At 36.6% G+C, this 14507-nt stretch overlaps 1 protein-coding gene across 3 annotated transcripts in view; it reads right to left on the bottom strand.

Annotated features, from left to right (window-relative positions):
* Positions 1–14507, bottom strand: part of LOC145676206 (uncharacterized) — a 631920-nt gene that overhangs the window by 193064 nt on the left and 424349 nt on the right. The window lies entirely within an intron of this gene.

Genomic DNA, 14507 nt, shown 5'->3' with positions numbered 1-14507 from the left:
TATGTTGCAAAAACGTTATGTCTAGAATTCGGTCCAGATACGTTGAAAAGTATGGCCTCTATTTGAGTGCATGTAAAAGCGTGACGAACCGAGAGACGAATAGATGGACAGACATCGAAAAATCATTTTTTCGATATGTAGGAGCCATGTAACTTGAATTCATTGAAATCTGGTATTCGGTTTATATAACTATCACCACACTTTCTTCTTTCGTCGCTCGAATGTGAAAACCAATAGGCCTACACCGACACGTAATGTGATAATTTGTAATTCCAAAAATTTAATTTGTTATGTTTGATGTGTTGTCACGCTAGAAAAAAAAGCTTATGCATGTTACATCATTTTTATCAGTTTTTCACGCTACTATATAATTTGGAAGAATAGTATGATTATAGTTAATATCCACGGCATCTTTTGGATGCATTCGTGTTCCTCACAAATAGAGCTGTAAAATTTAGCTTTGTTTCAAGAAAGCATTCTTTATTTCTTACACAGACTTGTGATTGCAATTGTTGCAATTGTGGATATGAAAGAAAAGGAGAGAGAGAGAGAGAGAGAGAGAGAGAGAGAGAGAGAGAGAGAGAGAGAGAGATTCAATACTCTAAAAAGAAACACACACACAGAAACACTAGAACAGTAATTTAACATCAGCTTTTTTCTTTCATGACAACGAGGTATCGCTGTGACTGTGTTCGTCGCGCATGTGTTTTTTCTGTTCCTGACCCACAGAACACTCGCAGTGAGTTGAAGTTACTTCTGCTCTGTAAAAACGGGGGGGGGTATCAAGCATACGACACCATAAACTAAAAAGAATCGCTATTACTAATAGTAAGCTCATTTTGAATAAATACGTCATCAGAAAAAACAAAACAAGTGATTTCATTATTGTGTCGGTTCTTATTAACATAAAAAATATACACTTTCTACAATGTTTTGTGAAGAAAAATGGATGGGATTGGATAGGATTCGATCTGGAGTCAAAACAATATAAGAATTACTAGTCCGCCACTCTACCCACTTGACCACACAGACTATCTTTTGATGCCTGTCTTTTTCTTAACAAATAGCTCATGGCTATAGAGCATGTCACTTCCAAACTTAAGACAACAGATTTTCTCTTTGTTTCTATATTTCCGTACATCTTGCTTACAGAAGCTAATTTATATTTGGCAGACAATTTACACCGTAGATTTAAGCCAATAAATGCAATACTCTTACTCAACTTTCCAGTTCCTTGATTCAACTCTCCCCTATCAATCCTGTTATTCCCTATGCAATCGTGCTATGCTACTGCAAAAAATCTCTCGAAAACATTATTGCCAGTATATACAAAACCGAACAGAATTTTGTTTTTTGCTTATATTTTTATTATTTTATTATATTTTTTGGTAATATCTTCTTAGATGGATTGCTTTCTATCATCTCCACTTACTAATAACTGAATTTTACCCATAAACATAAGGAAAATGGAATAATTTCGAAAAATCGTCAGTTACAGTATACGTGCAATATTTTTTGCGCATGAGGGTACATTCAAGATGCAGCATTCAATTATGTATACAAGCCGGCTACGAGTCTTTTGTTTTGGCCACGGGTGCAGTCCAAACTACCCTTTCCTTCTACCAATTTTACAATTTAGGATTTATCTTCTTACGGGATGTGTAGCCTACCGAAGGAACACAGAGATGTTATCGAAACTATTGTGCTATTGTTTCTTTGTATGCTTTGGCAGAAACTTCTTTGGATATCGAAGCCCGCTCATTTTTGTTACTTGCGGACACGTTGAGAAAAGCAATTTAGTAAACCAAGCTTTCTGTCTAAAATCTTAGTGTTTTTCCTCCATCCACATTGAGAAGCAACTTCAACTCGTCGCGCTCTCGAGTTTGTGCTCAATTAGAGGTGGAAAAGATTGAAGTTCCGACCACAGCGGCTCAAGAGATCCTGTGAATCTGAACATTTTGCAAGCGGCTTCGGTTTCGGGGACAACGTCGTGGGATGAATTTTCAATTTTCAGGAATGAAGTATCTTTCGTTTAGTTGGTCGTGTGATTTGTTGCGTGGTGTAGCAGACAAGAAAGGTGTAAATACTTTCGAATTATGAAGAAAAAAATTAATTGAATCTTAAACGTACGTATAAGTGTGTAGTTTGTAGAGGAACGTCAATAGTTATCTCCAGATATGACAAAAAATATAGTCGCTTTTTTAAAATTGCCAAGGACAATTAGAGTTCATTTCTTATCCTATGAACTATGTTTAAAAATATTATGCTGTCATTTCGTAATGTACGTTGCTGTCTGGAATAGGCTATAAAACGTAGATAATTCAACAGGGACGAATGCAGGAAATGGAATTTGGCGGTCCAAACCCCCCGAAATCCTTATTTTTGTGCAAATTTAGTCTAATTCTACGGGCAAGTTTACAAATTTTACTATAATTTAATCCTCAAATTGAACTTGAACCCCCCGAATATCTTTGACCCTTCCGAAATAAATAAGGGGCGCGGTGTCTCAGTGGTAGAACGTTCACCACCGGTGCTTGGGGTCCCTGTTTCGATCCCAGCTAGCACCGTGTAGTCTTTATGGTGGACAAACACCGCGCTCGTTGGTTTCCTCGGGATTCTCCTGTTTCCTTCCACTTTCTTCATTCCACCATTTCATTCATTTCTCATTATCTCCATCTCTTTTAGCCTAACCAGCATAAAGGTGGGACGTAAAACTTAAAGAATTGATTTCATTTTTCTTCCGAAAAAATTACTGCGTATGTGCTTATATTTCAATTATCTTTTATGAAAATGCTGTTCTACTCAAAAGTGTAGGGTTTGAAGTCTGAACATTGTGAGCTAATTTTGCTATATATTGTGCTCATTATTATTATTATTATTATTATTATTATTATTATTATTATTATTATTATTATTATTATTATTATTATTTCGTACTACCTTGAAAGGTATGCAACCAACTTTCCAACTTTTTAACCATTGTGAGCGTGAGGTTCAGCGTACCGGCACGTTTATTATAAGAAAAACACTATATATATATCGAGAGAGAGAGAGAGAGAGAGAGAGAGAAGGAAGATAGATATAGATATATACATGATCGAAAACTGGCGGTCGAATCCATACTTTTCGGGGTCCCTGAGATGAACAGAAGATGCCGTTTAAATCCACAAATTCAGTCCCATTAGTACTTCTAAGAGGGGACGGGAACAGGTAAAGGTAATTGAAAATTACCGACATTAGTGTCGAATTAATAGTTTTGGGGCTCGATAAGTTCATTGCTGACAGTTTTGGTGCCCTTTATGTCCATGAAACGTATTCTTTCCGTGCAAGCTATTCGGCTAGTCTGCAATAGTAACAAACGGAAGTTTCACATATTCAACCCATTAATATATTTCTCGTTGCTAAATTTACTCACTTGTGTGATATATGTGTGTATGTGTAAATAAGGTCATCTCTCTTTTTGAGTTATTCGAAAAGCATACAAATAATAAAGAGGGAGGATTCTATTAGAAATCAGAAAACTAAAAAAAATAAAATTAAAACATGTTGCTTTAAGTATTTTTCCTGTTAGCAAAATACATTGTATAATGCTGCAAACATGTTGCAGCAAGTAAGATTACTAGCATCAGACGAAGAAATAGTTTTTAAATTATATTTTCCTTTTTTTTTTTTTTTGCTAATATTTCCGAACAAATTATTTTTTATTAATGGCTTCAAAATTTTTGGAAATTTTACCGATCTCGATAAAATTTTCAACATAGGTGAGGTTCGAGATGGTTTTTATTGTTTCACTGTGAAGGTGCAACTTGAGGGAAGGTGAGAGGGGAAAAACACAGATATTAGTGTCGAATCGATAGTTTTCGGGGTCGCTGAGATGAACAGTGACACTTCCGGCCGTTTAAATCCAAATTCAGTCCCATCAGTACTCTAAAGGGGAATGGTGACATGTAAAGATAATTGAAAATTACGGATATTAATGTCGAATTCATAGTTTTGGGGCTCCATAATTTCATTGGTGACAGTTTTAGTGCCCTTTGTGTCCAAAATGAAGTGTATTCTCCCCGTGCGAAAAAGGGGTATTCTGCTAGTCTGTAATAATAACGAACGGAAGTTTCATATACTCAACCCTTTAATATATTTCTTGCTGCTCAAATTTACTGATTTGTGCGGTATATGTGTGTATATGTAAATAAGATCATCTCTCTTTTTTAGTTATTCGAAAAATATACAAATAATAAAGAGGGATTTTACCAGAAATCAGAAAACTAAGAAGTACAATTAAATCTTGTTGCTTTAAGTATTTTTCCGTTAGCGAAATACATTGTATATAGGGCCTACAGTAGGACGTCGATAATCCGAACGTCAAAAATCCGAACGCGGTCCCTAGAAGCTTTTTACATTTTGTCTTAATATAATGCTAGCGATAAACAAATAATAGTGTGTCCGTCGTCGTTGTGTGAAGTCAGTGTTTTCAGAAAAGTTCATTCATACGTAATTTCTTGTCATACATATTTTTATTTTTTATTTTCTCTTAGGCCTATAAGTTTAAGTGTGACTTACAAGATGAGTGTAATTTAGTGTACGAGCAAGTTCTTCAGAAACATTAAATGTAAGTAGCCTTTCGTTCGGTATTGTAATTACTGTATGTACTGAATAACCACTTTGTCGATAGAAGAACAAAGCCTAAATGGCATTTTCTTTGTCATTTTCGAAAATCCGAACTACCTCTGGTCCCAATTAGTTCGGATTTTCGACTTCCTAGGCAGAAGAAAAGTAGGTAACAAAGTGTTGAATACTGAAAAGTTGAAAAACGAGGAAATAAGAAATCTTTTCGCTGAAAAATTCAAAAAAAAATGTTCAAACGAGGAAAGGATAGGCGCAGGTAGTAACGAACAGTGGGAACATATTAAACGTTGCTTACAGCAGGCTGCAGAAGAAGCAGTAGGTTACCGTGAACACAAAATTGCTAAGAAACCATGGGTTACAGAGCAGATGTTACAGAAAATGAGGGAGAGGAAGATGTGGAAACAGGTTGATACAGAAGAGGGCAGAAAGATGTACAGAAAGTTAAATAATGAATTACGAAGAGAAACAGACAAAGCGAGGGAAGAGTTTTACAAAAGAAAATGCGAGGACATAGAAGAATTAGAAAGAGTTGGGAAATATGAGGAAATGTACAAGGAGGTGAAATCTATGGAATTTCGGAGGAAACAAGGGAGTATTATGATGGCAGTAGAAAATAAGAATGGGAAGGTAGTCAGCGAGAGAAATGAGGTCATAGGAAGGTGGAAAGAATACGTTGAAGACTTATATGAGAGTAGGGATAGACCGTGTAGCCTAAATGTTGAAGTGGAAAATGTAGTAGGCGAGGATGATAAAGGATTTAGTATTCTTCGGGATGAGTTTGAAAAGGCTATATCCGAGATTAGGAATGGAAAGGCAACAGGAATAGATAACATACCAATAGAATTCATTAAAAATATAGGAGACAAGGGAAAGAAAGAATTGTGGCGACTATGCAATGAAATATATGAAACAGGAGAATGGCCAAGAGACTTTCTGAAAACGATCATGATACCAATGGCTAAGAAATCGAACCCAAAGAGATGTGAGGATTATAGAACTATTAGTCTCATATCTCATGCAGCTAAAATTCTGCTCCGAATACTGAACAGAGGGTTATATGGAAGAACAAATAAAGATGTGGAGGAAGAGCAGTTCGGGTCCAGAAGAGGCAAGGGCACAAGAGATGCTATTGGATTATTAAGGGTGATCGGTGAAAGATTTATAGAAAAAGGGAAAGAGGTGTATGTTGTATTTATTGATCTAGAAAAGGCTTTTGACCGCGTGAATTGGGAATTGTAGTTATTTGTTCTAACAAAGATAGGGTTGGAATGGAAAGATAGAAGACTAATAAGAAACTTATACATGAACCAACAAGTAAGTGTTAGGATAGGGGAAGAACTGACGGAAGAGAGTGCAATTGGAAGGGGAGTTTGACAAGGATGCTGCCTCTCGCCAACACTATTTAATGTCTATCTAGAAGAGATAGTGAAAAAGAGCCTACATGATGATGATGGCATTTCGGTAGGAGGTAGAATGATTAGATGTATAAGATTTGCAGACGATATGGCGCTTGTTGCAGAATCTGAAAAGAAAATCAATAAAATGTTAGAAAAAATGAGAAAGGGCTTTGAAGAATATGGGATGAAAATAAATGTTAGAAAGACAAAAGCCATGGTGATTGGAACGAAGGGGTTTGTGTCAAATATAAAAGTAGGAGAGGAGAAAATAGAACAAGTGAATAGTTTTCGATACCTGGGTAGTATTCTTAGTAATGACATGAAATGCGAACGTGAAATAAAAGCAAGGATAGGAATGGCGAAAGAAGCCTTTAAAAGAAAGAAAAGTCTGTTTTGTGGGACCTTGAACAAAGAGTTGAGAAAAAGACTCATAAAATGCTTCGTGTGGAGTGTTGTACTGTATGGGGCGGAAACGTGGACATTACGTAAAGGTGACGAAAATCGACTGGAAGCCTTCGAAATGTGGGTGTGGAGAAGAATGGAAAGAATTAGTTGGGTCGAGCGGAAAACGAATGAGAAAGTGTTAGAAATGGTGGGTGAGAAAAGAACACTTCTAGATATTATTAGGAAGAGGAAGAGAAACTGGTTGGGACATTGCCTAAGAAGAGATTGTATCATGAGGGACATCCTAGAGGGTATGGTGGCGGGAAAGAGAGGGAGGGGGCGAAGGAGACTACAATTAATTGATGATATTAAAACAGAAAGATCATACACGAAGACGAAAAGGTTAGCGGAGGACCGTGGAGCATGGAAGCTTCTCAGCTGCGGCAAGTGATCTGCCAATAAAGGCAGAATACCTATGATGATGATGACTGTATATGCTGCAGACATGTTAAAGCAAGTAAGATGACTAGCATCAGGCCAAGAAATAGTTTTTAAATTATATTATCCTGTTTTTGCCAATATTTCCGGACAACTGATTATTTCTAATGGGTTCAAAATTTCCGGAAATTTTACAAGGAAGACATCTCTATAAAACACATGTTTGATTTAACATATTAACTAAAATGATTCTGGCCCTGTTATTTTAACACTTCCCTGCCATCAAGGGGGAACTTCATAAGATTGCTCAAGATAATTTTAATGCGTCTATACTAATTAAGCTAATTAGGATTATATTTTAGTTTCTTTTGTAGCCATAACTGCGTTCTATCACGGTGCTAACTTTGAAGTATTTGAATGAGTTGTGCACAAAATTTCCCTATTCTAATACAAGAAACATAAGTATTGAATTTATTCAATTATCTTAACTCTAAACTAGTACGTACAAAATAGATTTAATTTTGAAAGCATAATATAATAAAATATTCGAAAATTTCAATTTTACCCAAATTCTCCGTTTTTTTCAAGTTCGAGAAAACCGTAAAAAAACTGTTTTTTAAACCCAAAATTTCCGTTTTTCCCCATCCCTTCACAACACTAGTCTGAACACACAGGGAAACGAACACTCCTAACAATGGATTTCCGCAGCCGACGACCAGAGATGGAGTGGGTCAGTGGGTCAAGTGGGTCAAGTGGGTCAAGTTTTCTGAGTGGGTCAGGGGGTCGTGGGTCAACAGCACGTGACCCACTGTGACCCACCATCCACCGTGACCTACTGCGACCCACCATCCACCATGACCCACTGCGACTCACCACCCACCGTGACCCACTGCGACCCACCACCCACCATGACCCACTGTGACCCACTACCCACCGTGACCCACTGCGACCCACCGACTCGGTATGATCTACCGACCCTCTCTGCTCATTGCATTGTAGACAGTATCTTCTGAAGACTGGTAAATTTGTCTACTTTTTACTTTCAAGACCTTCATTTCCCTTCCTTTTCCACTTGTTTCTGTCTACTTAGAATACCTGAGGTGAGTATATCTAACCAAGTGAAAAAAGAACTTCAGGCACTTTTGGATATTGATATTTCTAATAGTAATAATAGCAATAGGACTTACACTACAACTTGGCTTTCGAGACCTGTGAGTTTTTAGAGCTAACTACTGGAAAAAATACATTTTTAAATCACTGTAATATATAATTTATTATATTAAAAATTCAATGTAACTATGTGTGCCTGATCATTACGGTCAAATTGCAAAGTCAAATGAAATTACTTTTGGTATATAGTTAGGCCTTAATCCAAATTGGGATGTTATATTGCTTTTATTATAATGCATAATATCCTAAGGGAGTAGTGAGAATCCGAATTTTTGCGTAAAAAAAAAAAATGAGTATCTCGCAAGCCGTTAAACTTACGGAGCTGAAATTCAGTTTTTTAACTCTTTATTGAAAATAAACAGAATGTGTCCTAGCATTTTTTAAAATTCTCCTTTATGCGGGGGGCACTTTCTATATATGGAAAAATTGGTAGTGAGTTGGTTTGTAAAAATGATCGAAAACGATCGATGTTATTTAAGAAAAAAAATCAGAAACAAAAAATACAGTGCTTGGCTTCATATATCCATTGCTTTCTGCTATAATAATTGCTGAAGCTTATGTTTATTATATGGAGCGCTTACAGTACAAGGTAATCAACCCATAAAGTTGTGAGAAAAATAGGCATAAAATTTGCACTGTAAGCTTAATTACACGGAAATTTGAAGTTTGGATTGTACACATAATTGTATAGAAAATTTTACACTTTTTTCCCTTTACGTTGGTCTACTTACCTTGATTTGGAACCTTGAAATTTCATCCTTTTTTCCACTGAAATGTTGAAATTCATCGTAATTTGGCACATGGCAAACAGCAGTGTGGTAATTGAAGTTAAAGAAGGAGGGAAATTCCCATTCACCTCTGAACACTTTTCAGGAACCTCGTTCCCTTTCGCTTTCTAGACGGGGGAGGGAACTTGGTAATGGTATCAAATCTTCATGTGTAATTACAAAAATTAAATTTATAAACAAATAAGAAATCATCAATTTATCAGGCTTTAATTGATAATTTATTCACAAGATTCCCTATCAGAGGCGTGGTAGATGAAGTTTTTGTTCTACATGGGTCGACATTGCCAACTGACATTGTCGATATAGAAAATATGTTGTATGGTGATAGAGAGATGATACTTGTTGCTGAGTATTTCAAACCTGACCAAGAAAAATCGTTATCAGACTTAAGTCTAACAAGTAGATTGTCGATGAGAAGTTGAAGAAATCGGGTAGAAGTATTATCAATTTCCACGACAGAGTGCGAACGGAGATTTCCCCTTATGAATTTACAGGTGACTGATATTAGAAATAGACTAAGTGCTCAAACATTGTCTAACTTGTTGTTCATCAATGTTAATGGCCCACCGCTAGACAAGCTCAAAGTAGACGAGCTAGTTATTTCTTGGCTGAAGGATGGACATCATTCCACTGCGAATGATTTACCGCCAAAAAGTGACCAACAGGAAATAAATCCGATTTCAGATTTGTTTTAAGGTGGAAAATTACGAGTTACGGAAAATGTATACTTGTATTACTAATGGCTTATTTGTGTTATTCAACTTTGTATCTAATTTTTAGTAAGTCTCTTCTTTGCTTTAGGTAAACTACTTTGAATAAATATTCATATTAACTGTAATTATGCATATTTGTAACTTAAATTTAACGTGGTGTTTTAGTGATTACACAAATTACAATTATGAGCATACTTTATGGAGATGCTCTCACATAGGGTACCCGAGCTGAACAACTGATTTTTCAAGTCTTTTGTGAGAAAAATACTGTGAACTGAGAAACCATAACCTTTTCCATATTGTACAGGGGTATTTTCCTGCGAATAGAAGTTTCTTGTGGAATGCGTTCAGAAATTAACACTTGCAAGAATACTCTCTTACTACAAGTATATTTTAGGCACACACTAATTCCCCCCCCCCCCCACCTCGAACTGTTTCAATTTCCTCACTGACAAACACTTTACTATTTTATATCGTAAAGGTCAGATCCACCGTTATTGTAACAGACTGGTGCTTGAGCGATTGACTAAAAATTCCAACTCCCATTATGACAATTTCACAGTCTTGTTTTATTACAAGTGTAAACTCTTTAGTCAGTTCAGAAGAGGCCGTGGATCGTGTTCAGAGTTGATGATGATGGATTTAGGTGAGTCAGAGTAGGTGAAAGTGGATGAGAGTGGTTCATGGTGAGTGGTGGGTCACGGTGTGTCAAAGTAGGCACACCCCTTCATGACGACCATGTTTCCCAACTGTAATAGCATTTTTCAACAAGATAATGCACCCTGTCACAAGGCCAGGGTGTGATGCAGGGGTTCGAGGAGCGCAGAAGCGAGTTCCAAGTGATGTTCTGGCCCCCCAACTCGCCGGATCTGAACCCAATCGAACACAGCTGGGGTGTGATTGAACCTGACGTCAGGGCTCATCGCCCCCTCCCCGGAATTTACGGGAATTAGGTGACCTGTGTATGTATATGTGGTGTCAGCTCTCTCCAGTGACCTACCAAGGATCATTGCGTGCATGGCAAGACGTGTCGCCGTTGTTATCCGTGCCAAAGGTCGACATACTGACAATTAGTTAGGTAGTCATCGTTTTATATATTTTAAGCTTCAAATTCTTCAACAGAATTCGCGAGGACAAGAGATTTTGAACCGAATAGTAACACGAATTCCCTGCTTTTAGTCGACATTTAATTTCTTCGTGAATATGATTTTCGTCTGTTAATATTGATCCTAAATATTTGAAAGTATCCACTTTATCAAAAGTATTTTTAATATTTTAACGCCTCCACAATTTGCCGTATTACGGTCCCGACGCACTTCCATGTACTTAGTTTTCTCTGCATTTACTTCTAACAGCAAATCCATGCCCCTGCAAGCGTTTAATAAGATCTCTGCATTTCTTCCTATTGATCTCATATCATCACCTATTATATTTACATCATCAGCATATGCCATAACCTGGTGAATATCGTTCAACCCTAGGCCCTGGTTGCTATCTTTGATTTTCCTTATAGCATATTCCAGAACAAAGTTAAATAATAATGGTGATAACGCATCTCCTTGTTTCAGGTCATTTTCGACGTGAAAGCTCGTGGACAAAAATGTTCCTACCCGGACTTTACTTTGGGATTCATTTAAACATATCTTAATTAATCTAATTAGCTTTCTCGGTATCCTAAGTTCTGTAAGAACGTTGTATAATGTTTCTCTCCTAACCGAGTCGTACGCCTTTCTAAAATCAATAAATAATTGACGTACCGGGGTATTGTATTCCCACTTTTTTCGAGTATTTGGCGAATGGTAAATATTTGGTCGATAGTTGATCGATTTCGTCTAAATCCGCACTGATAATCTCCAATAATTTAATCTGCGTATGAGGTCAATCTTGCTAATAGAATATTTGAAAGGATTTTATAGGATGTTGACAGAATAGAAATGCCTCGATAATTATTACAGTCAGTTTTGTCGCCTTTCTTGTGAATTGGAACAATGACTGATTCTTTCTACTCTTGTGGCAATTCTTCCTTGTTCCAGATAAGGAGAATGAGTTTGCGTGTCTATTTCTACAATTTTTTGCCTCCAACTAAAATTAACTCAGCCGAAATTTCATCTACACCTGGAGATTTGTGTTTCTTTAATTTTATAGCGGTTTCTACTTCTATTCGATTGGGTTCTGAAATATACAGTTCTACGTTGTGTATTTCCTTTTCTCCACGCACATTAGTTTTTGGCTGCGTGTTCAGCAAATCGTCAAAAAAATCTTTCCATTTATTTAAGATGCTATCCGTATCAGCGAGAACTGTACCGTCAGGTTTCTTTAATATATAAGCCTTTATTAAATTCGCTGATCCCCTTATACATGTCCCGAATATTTTTATTTTTACTATTATCTTCGAGTTCTTTATTTTAGCTTTCAAAAAATGGCGTTTTTTTGTTCTAAAAGTTTGGGAAGTTTCCCGCCTGATATCTGCGAAATTTTGTGTAGTTATTTCATTCGGATTTTGTAGCCACCGTAATTTTGCCTGATTTCTCTTCTCTGCTAGTTTAATGCATTCCTGGTCGAACCGTGGTTTGTTCCTACGTATTTCCGCGTGTCCCAATTCTTCTATTGCTGAACCTTTAATGCTATCTCTAATTTCAATCCAAGTATCCTCAATACTAGTGCACTCCGAGTCTTCTAGAACAGAGAATCTATTCGAACCTTCAATCTTGTATTCCTCTCTTACCTGGCTCTCTTCTAATTTCTTTAAATTAAATCTCTCCGTTTTCGGACATTGAATATTACCTTTATTGAACGATAATCTCTCTCGTATTATCGCTACTACCAGGTAGTGATCAGTGTCACAATCAGCCCCTCTAAACTACCGAACGTCAATTATGCTAGATTGCCTTCTTCTATCTACTAAAACGTGATCAATTTGATTATGTATTTTTCTGTCTGGTGATGTCCAAGTCTATTTATGAACGTCGCGATGTGGGAATTTTGTACTCTTCACGATTAGGTTTTTGGATGTTGCAAAGTTCACGAGTCTAACACCGTTGTCATTACTTTCCTTATGCAAACTTTCGTTCCCTATAACCGGTTTGAAAATATCCTCTCGTCCTACCTTTGCATTGAAATCCCCTAATAGAATTTTCATATGGTATCGCGGGATTTGGTCAAATATCCGTTCCACTTCTACGTAAAAACTATCTTTTATATCGTCACCCTTATGTTCAGTTGGAACATGTACATTTAAAACAATAATATCACACCACTGTCGCTTAAGAGTAATAAAAGAAAGTCTGTCAGTAACAAATTCAACCCGTTTAATTGCTGGTGATATTCGTTTGTGAACAAAAACCCTGACCCTAACTGGAGACTTTTATTTCCTTCCCCGTAAAAGAACGTAAAATTTCCGGAATTCACAGATCCGTTTCCTTCCCACCTAACTTCCTGAACTCCTAATACGTCCATCCTGTATTTCTCTAACACACTCGTTACAGATTTTAACGCGCCTGCCCTATAAAGACTTCTAATATTCCATGTTTCAAATCTCATGTCCATTTTCTTTTGGTGAGGTCGTGCCAAGTTATCAGTCCTTGTCCGAGGCTTTTGTGAATGTTTCTGAACAAGTGCCTCTTTTTACAGGATGAGGTTGTTAGCCTTACCCAAATCCCCAAGATGGAGGATCACTCCTAGTCGTGTGTTCTCGACTCTTATTCAGTATATTCGCAGCTATCCTCTATATCTAGAGGCCTTCTCCTCGATCCGCAACCTAAGGACGCGCCATGCCGTGGTGACAGGAACCCACGTTACACGGTAAAAACGTTATTATATTAAATAAAAAAGTGTTTCTTTAGTAAAGAGGATTTCGAGGTTTTCACAATTTAGCTATTTACGTTACTAAAACAAGTTTGGTGATTTTCATACAAAATGGCACCCATATATATATATATATATATATATATATATATATATATTCGTGTTTCTATGGGTGCCCTTTTGGTAGACTTGTCCACCACGCTAGTTAGTATCCCAGCATGGGCCTTCTACAATATGAGTATGCTATCCATTATGAAACGGACATAATGAATGTTTAAAGCATCCTCTATATATTCGAATAGTTCTGAAAAAATATGTAAAAACAAACGTTATTTCTATATTACTGTTGGATTTGTGGAAACGTAACTTTATAATGCTAATTTCTTTTCTTACTACGTTTGAATTCCACAGTTTTATCTGTTCTCCCTTTTCTTTTTCTTCTTCTCTCCTCTTCTCTCCCTCTGTCCCATTCCTGAATCTGTGTGTAATAGACATCCATTAGTTCCAATTTTTCATTGTGTGTGTTTCAGTTTCTCCCTAAATCAACCTATCAATCTGGTTTCGTCTCTTTTTTGTTATTTCATTTTGTCGAAACTAATATATGTGTAGTGTGAAATAAGAATTGCGCTCATGTTGTTAGCTAATTTTACTATAGAAGACAGGAGGAGAGAGAGATGATCTCTTTACCTGACACGATTATGGGATAAGAAGGTGTATATTGGGTGGCCTAATTGCACGGCGTTAGCTGTCGCAATTTATTGATTCAGAGTGTACAAAATAAGTTCGAAAAAACGCAATAAATAATTTGAATTTATTGATCTTCTATTCGTTAAGCGTTTTGTGAATTTGGGAAAGTTGCTATAGTGTGTGCGGGCACCCATATTGGGAGTAGTGGGAATATGTTGCAGATAGTTTGTTTGGTAGATACACTTTTCGGGCATTTCATTAAATTTTATTGTCCATAAGTGAGAATGGTGTGTCATTACTCACATATAATATCTACTTATTCTGCTCTTAGGTTAACACCATTTTAAACAATCTTTATGGGTGGAAATACGAGACGTTTGGCAAAGAACAATATTGGAATGGAGTCCATTATCTTACAAATGGAAAAATAAATACTTCACTTATTGCCTATCGTTGCATTACTTAAAAGTCGTAATAATTGTAAGTTAGAACAAGTACGA

Source organism: Thermobia domestica, chromosome 18, assembly GCF_964235325.1.
Source record: "Thermobia domestica chromosome 18, izTheDome1.hap1.1, whole genome shotgun sequence".
In the NCBI taxonomy this organism is placed as follows: domain Eukaryota; kingdom Metazoa; phylum Arthropoda; class Insecta; order Zygentoma; family Lepismatidae; genus Thermobia; species Thermobia domestica.
This window is presented reverse-complemented; position numbering and strand designations above follow the sequence as displayed.